Source organism: Lygodium microphyllum, chromosome 11 (assembly GCF_053477565.2).
Source record: "Lygodium microphyllum isolate KBCC chromosome 11, Lygodium_microphyllum_v1.1.10, whole genome shotgun sequence".
Taxonomy (NCBI): Eukaryota; Viridiplantae; Streptophyta; class Polypodiopsida; order Schizaeales; family Lygodiaceae; genus Lygodium; species Lygodium microphyllum.
Window position 1 is genome coordinate 90507738 of NC_141145.1, and position 13290 is coordinate 90521027.

Consider the following 13290-nt stretch of genomic DNA (forward strand, 5'->3'; position numbering starts at 1 on the left):
TAAATGCAATCAATTAGTTGGGAGTGAAAAACAAACTGCAAAGAATAAAGATTTTGTTCACATCATAGCAACAATCTATGGGTTATCCACTACGTTTTTTGGCAAAGGAAGTCTTCTTAGTGGTGGAGTAGTGTCTCTTAGAAATTCTATTGATGCTACAAGAGTTTGTATCATTATCGGTCTCATCACATGTCTTGCCTTGAAGGACAAAAGGATTGGCATTGTTGCGATATGAAATGATGGGAAAGGCTCTTCATGCTATAAAATATAATTTTTGGAATGAATATCAAAATCATGGAACAAGTATATTTGATTATTTCTGTGTGAGAAGAAACAGAAGATGCTTCTGGTGCTTGGGATTAGCAAACCAAGAAGTGGGTGTCTCCTGATGTGGTACAAAGTTAGAAGGAATTTTGTCCCAAGGGAGTAGGGGTGAGCATGCATGCAAGCAAACAAGGAAACTCACGCTTCCAACAACATTTTTGAAGGCAAATGAATTTCAAAAGGCAAATTTATTTTATATACAGGTCAGTACGATTGTATTGTCAAGAGCCAGTGGGCCATGCAAGGTGTTCTATTGATCGCTTGTTGGGGTGAGGGAGCAGGAATCCCAAGGCAATAACAAAATGAGAAAGAGAGAGAGAGAATTGTGGATGCTGACCTGCTTGTTTGGATAGTTGGAAAAAGAAGGAACTCCCTTGTCGAATGATCTCTTGTGGAACTCCCTTGTCAAATGATCTCCCACGGTTGGGGAAATGAATTTGTAGTGTCTCTTCAGCGACACAAAGTAGTGTGTAAATGTCACTCTTTGCATTGTTTTCAAAATTCACTTAAGTGACACTGATGTTCATTGTCACTTACGCGACAAGTTTTTTTCAAATTTTTTATGTCTCTTATACAACAACAATGTCACCTATGCGATGGCCCGTCATTGTATAAGAGACACTTAAATATTTTAACCCCCTTGCATAGCCCCTCAATGACTAGTAGTGTAAGAAGCAACATAACTTGATAGGGAGTCTATGCCTTGAAGAGGGTGGCCCATTAAGATTTAGCTGTAGCAGAACTTGATAGGGAGTCGATGCCCTAAAGAGGGTGGCCCATCAAGATTCAGTTGTAAGTGGTGTGGTGGTCAACATTTCCCTAGGAATTGTCCAAACGTCAAATGCGACATATGTGGGAAGTCTTGCCATTTAGCTAGTACTTGCTGGAGTAAGATTAGCTCTCTCTAGCAAGGAAGTAAATAGCTAGGTCTAGTTAACCATCAAGTGCAAGGGAAAAACCTCCAGCAAGATGAAGGACCAAAGCAAATACTACAAAGAGAGAAATCTATGGTAGAAGAGCTACCTACGGGTAGTGGTGTCAGCCTTATTGAAGCTGTGTCTGTAAACAACATTGAAGCTTCTAATTTAGGAGCCATTACAAGAGGGAAAAAGACTAAAGAAGGCAATAGGGATAATGTAAAACCTATTGAAAAACCCTAAATAGGACGATAAAGAAATGCAAGTCCTTAACCCTAATGTAGATCCTGGTCCTCTAAAAGTGACTGATGGAAAAGCAGAACCTCAAAATGAGTTGCCAAATAAGAAGGTAAAAGCCAAGAAGGAGGCGCCAAAGTCAATTCAAAGGCCAAAGGAGAGGGTGGTCTGGCGGGAGAAGAGAACTATTGCTAACTATCATGAGTTTGATTTAGCTAGTTCTCTTTGCGACGTAAAGCCTGATGTGAACCTCCTGCAGTTGATCAAGCTATCTCTAGGAGTGCGCAAGGAATTTAAGAAGATTCTATGCATTGGGTATATCCTTGAGCCCTTGACAATAGCTTATGTGGGAGAGGATTGGTTTGAGTATGCTGAAAAGCATTGCCCAAGGGTAGCTGCGTATGTTGATGGAATATTAGTGGATCATGCTATTGTAGACACGGGATCCTCCGTCAACATCATGAGTTCGGAATTTGGGTTTAGAAATCCGAAAGGATACCTCCACAATTCTTCAAATGCTAATGACAGCTTAAGACAACTTGAAGGTTGCATTACCAAAGTCCATGTGATAGTTGCGAGTGTGGAATGCTTTATAGACTTTAGGGTTATTTGGTTTGCAAGATGGCCAAACTATCAAGTATTGTTAGGAAGGCCATGGATCTTACAATTCGAATGTCAAGTGGATATACCTATTGGTCATTTTATTTTTGGCAGAGGTGCCAGTCCTGTGGTACTTGATGCATATCTTGAGTCTCCTCAAAGTGAGAGACCTCCTTTATACTCATCAGAATTAGATGCATTAGAGGAACTACGTCGTAGTGAGACTTCATCAAAGCGATGAATCAAAAGAGGAGTCCACTACAAAGGATATATACCAGTGACTCTCAATGATCCAATTTAAGCTCAAGATAGAATAAGAGATGCAGATGTGATTGAGCTAGATCTCGGTACATTGAATGATCTATGGCCTATTAAATTAGGGGCTATGCTCAGTCTAGAAGAGAGGAGGGACTATGTGTCCCTAATCCAAGAATTTTGTGACATCTTTACATGGAGTTATGATGAGATGAGAGGTATTCCTCCTAGCCTGGTTGTCCATACCATTCCTCTAAAGGAAGGTAGTCCTCTTGTGTATCAGAAAGTAAGGCATATGCCTTTTGAATTGAGGGACGGGCTATTCAAGGAGTTACAGAATTTCAAAAAAGCTAGTTTAATCTTCCCTATTCATCACACTGAATGGTGTTTACTTGTTGTTATCAGGAAGAAGAAAAATAATCAAATCTATCTTTGTGTAGACTTTAGAGAGCTTAATGAGCAAATAGTTAAGTGCTACTAATCGTTGCCCTTTATTGATAAGATTTTGGACCAATTAGTGGGTAGGGAAATATATTCATTTATGGATTGTTTTGCATGATACAACCAAATGGAAAGTGCAGAAGAAGATAGCTGAAAACAACTTTCATTATTGTCTTCGGTACCTTTGAGTACCATATGATGGCCTTTGGTTTATGCAATGTACCTGGTTCATGGCAACGAACACCAAACAACACCTTTGGTGACATCTCCCCAAAGGAGTTGGGAGTATTTATTGCAATGACTTGGGGGAAGCCACCTCAAGATAAAGGCAATTTATTATTTTAAGAAAGTGTTTTGAGCGCTATAGACAATTTTTCATAGCTCTTAACCCATGAAAGTGCATCTTTGGGGTGCCTTATGGGCTATTGCTAGGCCATGTGGTTAGCTCACTAGGGATTGAAAGACTCTAACCCTGAAAAAATCAAGTTTATAGTTGCCATGAGTCCACCGTGCACTCTGAAGAAGTACATAGCTTTCTATCATAATCAGTAGGGTATTATCAAAGGTGCATAAATGCCCTAGCAGAAAGAACATTGCCACTAACAAATCTATTATCCTTTAAATGTCGATTTGTATGGAGAGACCCTCGTAAGAAGGCTTTTAATTATGTAAAATAGAAGCTAGTAAAAGTACCAATTTTAAAAGCACCAAAAAGAGGTGAGACCTTTTATATATTTTCAGCAGCCACAATGCATAGTATTAGCTGTTGTTTAGTCCAAAATTGGGAGGAAAAAATGGTATTATCCGATCGCCTTCGCTAGTCGAAAGTTGGGCATATCAGAAATCAACTACACCTATATGGAGAAGTTGTGCATTGCAATGGTATTTGCGACTAAAAAATTCAGGCACTACATCCTCTATGAAAACTTTAAAATGAAGGCGGAAGGGCTTAGATTGTTGGTGAACAAGCTACAGCCGCTTGATCGTTTAGCAAAGTGATTAATCATTTGCAAGAGTTTGATTATGAGATTAGAAGTAAGCCATCGAAGTTGCAGGGCATCATTGAATGTCTTGTGGATTTCGAGGAGCCAAAGGAGATTTTGGCTAAAGGAAGCGATGTGGAGATATTGTTTAAAATTGATATGGCCTCCATTTCATCTTGATATGTCGCCATAACGCACTATTTATCTATAGGAGAGGCTGGATCCACTTTAACAAAGTTTGAGAAGAGGAAAATTAGAAAATAAGCTTTGAAATTTTCCTTGATCGCAAGAACATTATATCGGTAGGGAGGTTGATGAGGTTTATCACCAATATGCTATGCCTGACGAGGTTTCGTTTATCTTGGAAGAGTGCCAAGACTATGCTTGTGGAGGGCACTTTGCTGGGTGATTCACTGAACAAAAAGCTTTAAGAGTTGTATATTGGTGGCTGTCCATTTTCCAAGATTCATTTGAGTATGTTAAGAGATGTGATATATGTCAACGACATGACTGGGGAGAGTAGAAAGTGGCCACTAACTCCTATTATGGCTATACTACCATTTGAGAAGTGGGGCATCAATTTTATGGGTCCTATTACCCCATCATCTTCTACACTGAAGAAGGACGATGCAAAGGAGACTGCTAGCTTCCTACTTTAGTAGATTATCTACCGATTTGGCCCACCAAAGGAATTAGTATCGGACCGAGGAACACATTTTCTAAACAAGGCGATTAAGATCCTGACTGAAGCATGGAAGATTAAGCACAATAAGACGAATCTTTATAACCCACAAGAAAATGGGCAAGTTGAAAGCACTAATAAATAGCTTGTGGGTATCTTATCAAAGATCATATCAGAGAAGAAATGAGACTATGATAAGAAACTATATGTGGCTATGTGGGCATATAATGTGACCTTTAAGCGAGCTACATGCCACACCCCATTCAAGTTAGTTTATGGGGAGGAGTGTGTTTTTCCCCTCGAGATTGAGTTGCCAACCATAAAATTCACAATCAACCATCCTTTGGTGAATGGAGATGCACTCTTTGAGTGCTTTATGACTTTGGCACACTTGGATGAGCTCAAATTGTAGAGTCTATTATATCAAGAAGTGGCCAAGCGTCAAATGAAGTAGCTACCTGATTTAAAAGTGAAGAAATATATCTTCAATAAAGGGCAGTTAGTTCTACATTATGATGCATGTAGGGAAATATTTCTAGGAAAACTTGAGGCCAAATGGGATGGTCCCTATTACAAGATCGTCAAGATAGGGAAAAATAAGTCCACAACATTACTGGCAGATCTTGAGGGAGTGGAGTTTAAAAATAATATTAATCTTAATAATATCAAAACCTTATTATTTCTAATTGTACTAATGAAATAATTGCCTTGCAGGTCAATGCTAGGCTGATTAGAAACCTACAAGAGACGAAAGTGGTTGACAGGGCAACTAATTCCTTATCTAGAACACCCATACCTAGAGCAGATATACCATTAGGGGAAGCTTATCTAGTGGAGAAAAGGATATCAAGAGATTTAGCAAGAGGTGAAAGGTGAGAAGGATTGAAGCTTTCACGGGAGAGCTATGGTGGGAGAGAAAGAGCAAGAGAATATTCCAAGTCAACCACTGACTGTCCATGCAAAACCAACATCAAACGGGCATCAACAAGCATGTAACAATAAAACTGACATGAGCCAACACCCAAGCATGTCAGACAAAGTTTGTCAAGTCAGTACACCCCCAATCAACAGGGAAAAATGTACATACCACTTCCAAGACTTGACACAAGTTGGTGTTTTCTCAGTGAATACAAAGCCGAGTCAGCCCAAGTATATCTACAGGGACCAAGGCAAATCAACCATACATCATCCACAAGGAGATCCCAATCTCAAGTATCCAAAAGCTCAAGTACATAACCTATGCGCTCAATGTCTATCAAATGACAATGTACATAAACTCTCCCACTAGCACAAAAACTGTAAAAATCAAGCATCCAAGCTCAAACAAGGCATGTAAGAGCACCAGTGTGAGATGGAGTATCCAAGATCATACATCAAGAAGACATCCGAAGCATATGAGCAGTCAAGGATCCAATGATAGCATTGAATGTCATGAACAAAATCCCAATCAATCTCTAACAAGCCAAAGCAAGACCAAAAAATAAGCTCTACAGTATCCAAAGTCAAGCCCAAATGAAACTCTAGTAGCATTCAAGTCCAAACAATGTAACTAGCATGTGTAGGTGACATAAGCATCAAGCATGTCAAAGGCGGTCAAGCATACATGCCAAAGTACATCCAAATGGAGATCCAAAATGCTCTATAAGCATCAACAATACATTCGGGAGTAATGTCAAGCTCCATGTCAATCCCAAAGCATCAATACATCATGTAAAGCTTCCAAGACATAACCCGATTGCAATAGGTATAAGAAACCTCTGACAAAACCACTTCAGCCCTAAAGTTTCCAACATACATTCACTGCATAAAATTGAGTTATTTTCAGCTCAAGATCAGCCCAAAATGATGGCAAATTAGTAAGCATAATTCCTTAAACATCTAGCATCAACCATAGGCATTCAGGCATCAAATAGCCAATGCTATCCAAGCATAAACATAAAGTGTTGATGTAATACTATTTGTGCCTGCCTGTGGACTATGGAAAATGATCTTGGATTGAGATCAATAAATCCTCAAATCAATGTCAATGATAAACCACCAATGCGGAGCATCAAGGGGGTGTTCCCAACTGCCAAATGAAGTGTTTTCAAGCTACCAATGAGTGCCAAGGGAGGGCTAAAGTAAAAAATGTTTTTTTTGCAAGTTTTCAAGCTGGTGCAAACAAGACCGATGTTGCAGGGTATGTTACTGGTCCACGTGGCATTAATGGGGTGGAAGGGGGCTCAAGTAGGGCCTAAAGAAGGCCTACAAAAAGCCTTGTCAACAAGGCTAATCAAGCAGGAGACAAGATATAAAATGGGGGAGCTCCAATGGTTGGAGCTATGGCTGCCCCTTCCTATTGTACCCTTCAAACTAAAATAAATTACACTCAAAATAATGCTTCTACACCTCTGAAGGAATGCCCTAAGGGTGCCAAAATGGGCCGGGTTGGTGCTTGAGAAGCCGGGAAGTGATCGGAGCTATATGGATGTCGAGAGAGAATGCACCAATGGTGTAGGGACTCAATGGGATGCTGATGGAGTCATGAACCATGCTTAAGTGCTCAAGAAACCATGCTTTGATACCAATTCAAAGGTGAGAAGGATCAAAGCTTGCACGGGAGAGCTATGGCGGGAGAGCAAGAGCAAGAGAGAGAGAGACTCAAATGTGGGAACTCCAACAGTCACAATGTGTAACCAGCCTTCCCTTTATTCATCTGTCACTAAAAGGATAAAGAATAAAGTGAGGGTGACAAATGCCCACCATCTACAGTGTGCAGGTACAGGTACTATCAATGTAGTAATGCACGGGTGGCTAGGTGGAGGTGCCTTTACCCCAACAAGAGGATAAATCATTTGTTTGGGAGATCAAAGGGTTATGCCATTACTACTTACAAATTTCGATAAGCATTGTAGCATTTAATGATGATGGTGGGATGGAGCCTACAATTCATCCTCTAAACATGTTGAATTTTGATTATCATAATTACAAGTAGAGGAGTTAACGATGGTTGGCTGTGTGAACCCATTGTGGACAACGTACACATTGTACTTTGACGTAGCGTTGAGGGGTCCCAAAAAGAAAGGGAATATAGGGGTAGTTATATTAGAGATTCCTGACGTCACGTCGTGATGAAATTAGCTATTTATCTTGGGGTAGGATTTACCAATAACGTGGCGGAGTATAAAGCTTTGATCACATTACTAAGAGAGACAGTATCCGTCTATTATTAGTAAAAGGGGATTTCCAGTTGGTATTGAACCAATTAAATGGGACATACATAATAAAAAATCCCATTCTTTCTATGTATTATCGCACTGCTATGACCCTGCTTGATGGGTTTGAGAGAGTGTCTCTTCAACTGGTTCCACGTTCTTGGAATCAATTTGTAGACTTGTTAGCAAACTTTACTTATGAAAATGACATTTTCTTCAATTGTGGTCCTAGTTTGGATATCTCTATTAATGATGAGATGGGACCTAGTTGATTGTGGGGGCTTTTATCAGAACATGCCCTATATGGTTGTCGAGACCTAAAATGGGCCCAACACTGACTCTCTAGCACTAGTTGGACCTCTAAGACACACAAGACACCCCACACAGCCTTGCGGCTAAGAGTGTCTAAGGCTCACACTACAATAACTCTAATATCAATTTTGTGTTTGTAATAGGACATAGTCCAACATTTACCTTCCCTTCTCCTTAGAGGGAGACCCCATAACATACATGTATAACACCTCGTATCACATACACAGGAGGCAACCTCTTGGTTGAAACACCGCGGCCTCACTGCAGCTCTCCTACATCTCGGGGATTGGCCCCGAGATGCACTACCTCAACATATAAAATACATGATACATAGTCCACTCTTTGATTTATCAAACGATCCAGAAGTTGATATTTCCCCAGTAGACTGACCCCAAGGAACCGCTCGTCTAACCTATAGTAAGGAATTCCTCACACTCTTAGTGTTGATCAATGTTCGGCATACGTGTGCTATGCATCCAGGAGATTATACCATATAGCATGCAAAATGAAAAAGTGTATGCTTATTGTGCACAAACATTTTATTCCAAAACAAATCACCAAAGTGGAGTGTAAAATCAGCCCTTCAATGATTTTCAATCTATTCATTATTACTACGTTGCTAGAGACTAGCATCGAGTTAGCTTGTGCTACTAGCCTCTTAAAACTTAAATAAAATATCGTCCTATATGATTTGCACAATCAAAAGATCAGACTTTACTTCATTCTCACCACTTAAACACTTCCACAACTCTTCTTTTTCCCTACGGTTTATGTGTTGCATCGTTGCATAAATATAGGGGTTTTTTTTTTCCATTTCCGCTGTATAAAGCAATAGAAACGTACTAAAAAAATACAAAAAAGGGTGAGCTGAGGGTTTTTTTTATTATGAAAACTGAGAATTACTCATTTCCCACATTTCATCCCTCATGCATTTTTAAAATCAAACCTAAAATGACAAAAACGCTATTTTCTTTGTAAAATGCGTATTTTTCGGGTTTTAGAAAATTATTTTCAGTATTATGGCATTATGTATTCTAATTTTTCTATCATAGAATCATCAAACATACAGCAAATAATATTCCTACCTATTTTCATCCAATATGAACACCATTTGACTAATAAAATATAAAAAAAGAACCATTTTCCTTCATAAAAGAGAGTTACCGGGTTCTTTTTTGTTGAAGTTTTTAAAATCTAATTAGAGATAGCAAAAAAGTCCACCATTAATGCTCAGCCCCTCTCCAATCATCAATCTCTAGCCCCAAACCGACTCGGAAGCAATCCGGTACCAAACCGGACAAGCATTCTTCACCCAGGCTTCATCTCCCTTCACACACAGGAACTGCCCCTTGCAGGAGAGAAAGGGAGGAGAGAGAAAGACTAAAAAATTAGATTTTCCATTTTCCAATCATATGACGTGTGCTTACAACCAAAACAAAGAGCGCTCTGTGTGGATCAGTAATCCATCTTCATCTCTCTCACCTGGCCAGGAAACAGAGAGGTACCAATCATCGGAGAGTCATGAAAAAATGCGCCCCCTTCTGTGTCAACAGTTTCATGAGTTTTTTTCCCCTTTTAATCATGCATTAAGGTTTAAATACTAAAATAACAGGTTCAGTCTTTCTTGTTCACAATGCCCACAACAAATGGATTTTTTGATTTTGAAGGTCCAAACAAACTCTAATTTGCAATCTGACTGGACAGGTGGCTTCATGGTGTTGAACTCCATCAATTTGGCCTCTCCCACACACTTTATGGCTTCTCGATATGATAGTTGCTTTATAACACCAAACCTTTTAGGGATTAAATGGGAGTCAAACGACCTTTGATTGACGAACTGAGACTTGTGTTGTATTCCTAACGTCGAAATGCATCTTGGAAAACTCCAACTCAGCCATTGACCACCATTTGATTTTTCATGAAAATTTTCTCTTTAACACCTCTCGGGCACTTTTCAGCTCCAAAACGGGCTCCAACGCTTCAAGAATGGGTCCAAATTGGATCCTAAAATCCAGCTCTCAGTGGTAGGCGATGGTTAGTATGGGTAATGCAAAAAGTAGCTGAGACCTATTTGCCTTTGTTATCTTGGATCCATAGGCTGGTTAGATGACACATTATGTGTACATCTCTTCCTATATATACATGAGCTATGGGTCACAATTTAATGCATTTAGCTTAGGGCTTGGAACCCTAATTTCTCCTTGGAATGGAGCGGCTGGTTGCATATTAGTGTCCCTCCAAGGAGGGTTTTACATGAGTTGTATTGTTATATCTCTTTAGGCCAAGAGGGCCGATTTTGTTGGTTGTGAAATGTTATATCTCTTTAAGGCCAAGAGGGCTGTATGTTTGTTTGATGCAGGTATGTTTAATGGTTTTATATTTTAGTGATTGCATTACATAGGTTGGATGATGTGCCCGACAGGAGACTTTGCTGCGTGGGAGCTTCTTGTGGCCATTCTAAGTGGTATCGTTGCCTTTCCAAGTTTTTCCCAAGAATGTTCTATGTGTGTATGTGGGGGTTACTTTTTTTTGTTTGTGGGGCACGAAGTCCTAGGGTTTGGTTAGGTATATCTAGGGAAGATTTGAGTAGTTATCTATCTCCTGTTAATACATTGTCAGGCATTAAAGACCTATGATAGAGGGTAGTCCTCATGACCCTGTCCTTCCTACTTGTTAGGCAGCTATTTCTAGGAGTCCCTGCATGTGTGTGGCAGTTAGAGAAGCATACCAAAGTATTAGAGAAGAGCAAATTTTGAATATCTCTTAAGGTAAAAATTATAGAGGTGTGTAAAAAGGGGTTCTAACCCCTCAATAAGAAAAGGAAAAGAAAAAGAAAGAAACTTTCTAGAAGCAGTTGCTTATCGCCTTGCAGAGGCTTGGTAGGTTTCTGGGGACGAGTCAGCATGCCTTGTCTTCATAGGGGTAGTAGCTAGCCAAAATGAAAAGAAAAGGAAGGTTGGAGAGAAAATAAAAGTGAGCAAAAGAAAATGATTAAGTGTCACCTCAGGAGTGCTTGGTAGGTTCTTAGGTACCAAGGCAAGACCTAAGGCCGATGCCCTATTCTCCTTGGGTCACTCTATGCTCAGTTCCCTCCTTTTTACACACCTAAGTATAGAAACCTTGGAAGAAAATGTGCTACAAGAAAAATCTAATGATCAGGCTATAGGACTCCTCATCTAGTAGGAGGTCTTGGTCCAGTTGTCCTAAGGTAGGTAGGTAGGTAGGTAGGTAGTTCAGACCACCCCTAGGATGACCTCTTTGATAGGATTTTTAGCTAGTCCATGTTAGAGCAGTGGGTTATAGACTCACTTTGGATTTTTGTCAGATTATGTTGGGCCTATCCCTTGTGGATTTTCATGCCTTGATTTTGTCGAGGGGTAGGGTGAGAGTTGTGGTGTGCTTTTTGTTGTATATTTTTTGTATCAACTTAATGCTCTTTATGGTTATGTTTGTGCAGATCTATTCGTGGGATTCGAGGGTTGAGTCACCGTATCCCGTGGTCACCAATGAGAGATGGATTCTTGGGCCCAAAAAGCGATAAAAATGTGGCAAAATATTTTAATTTAAGACAAAAACCCAACCTCGTTGGATGCAGCAGAGGCGGATTTGTCAATTTTTAGCAGCAGTGGAAGACGGGATTTGAAAAGTGCTTTTAAAGATGGAACCAAGCAGTTGTTGCACATTTTTCATAATTTTTCCAGGTGCTTGATCAAGCTAGAGCAAGTGATCGGCAATTCGGGACCTCAAGTCGGTAGAAGTTTTCAGAATGAGAAACAGAGGTCGGATAGGAGAGATACGGAGTCGGGCAGTGCCAAAGGGCCAAGAATTTTAGCAATGGCATGGCCTTTGGAGGGGGGGAGCGTCATTTGAAACCGCACTGCTTTAGAACGTGCCGCCCCCCCTCCACAAGGCGACGATTTGCCTCTAGATGGTGGTGGTGGCCTGCAAACAACCCATACAACAGAGATCATCAATGAACTTCTCATTTTCTTCGCTCTCTGATGGCCGTCTCAATTCATGTAATGGCTTCCCGGATGCAAATATCCAAACTTAGTCTTTCTATGTCCTCCTCCTCTCTCCTCTAAGAGACTGATCACATGTAGAGAATCAAGAAGAAAGGGGGATGAAGGATGCTTGTCCGCATGGACTGGATTGCTACAAGATCAAGAGGATGCTAAGAGGCGATGTCCATCACTATTGGGGAAGTGATGATGGGTCCATGGGCTGGTCTATGGGCTACCTCGAAACCATTTATAATAACACGCTACACGCAGATAAGCGGTATGCTCATTTTTTACAAATAAAATTTCATTATTTTGATGTTTGATGGCTTAAATGATGTGCACATGGAAAGAAAATTTGCATGAATCATGTTTGAAGTATGTTTGAGGGTTGCACATGATAAAATGTAGAACCAATTGTCGTACATAGTCATAATAAATAATTTAAAACCTGAAATGTGTTTTTTAAGAGGGAAAATGAGGGTTTCTTCCATTTCGGGTTGGGGAATGAGGTTCATATGGGATATATGTTATTTTCTTCAATAAGAGGTTTCCCACAAAAGTTATGGGCATATTACTACAATAGCCTTGTTCATGAGATAGCTTGTTGGATGTTCATAGTTATGAATTCAAAATTGATGCTTAATTCCATCAGAGAACTTCTCATTGATCTATGGAGTATTTTCAATAATCATGCTTATGACATCAACCCTTGTAACATCACCATTATTGTATATTTTGTAATCTCAAGTTTTGAGGACAAAATTGAAAGGATGACAAAGCATGAGAGAGACAAGAGCACAAGCAAAAGCGAGTGCTATGGTTATGGAGGTTTGAACTTAAGAGAGTAAGACTAACGTGTGGAAACGCCAACATATACAATGTGTGACTTGCCTTCTCTTTATTATTATGTCATAGTAAAGAATAAGAATAAAGAAGATAGTGATCAGTGTTCAGTCAATATGATTAGTCAAGACACATAAATCAGATGATACCACATTTTTATGAACAAATAAATGAGGAAAAATAGAAAAAATAGGAAGAAAAATTAGTTTTTGCACCTAAAAATTTAGAAAAAATATATTTTAGGCTCGTGAACATATAACAAGGCTGGAGCATGGAGGGATAAGCCTCAGTCAAGCCATGTTTCTATGTTAGAGTATGGTTTTTATCGATTTTTACATTAAAAACTAGACAAAAATGAACGGTACACCTATCCAACAAATGCAAAACCTAGATGGTAGGAGGGAAGAGGGTTTTAAAAGTGAGATGTCACTAAAAATGTTTTAAATTCTGATTTATTCAATTATGCATAGCATACATGCTGATCACTATTTAAATTTA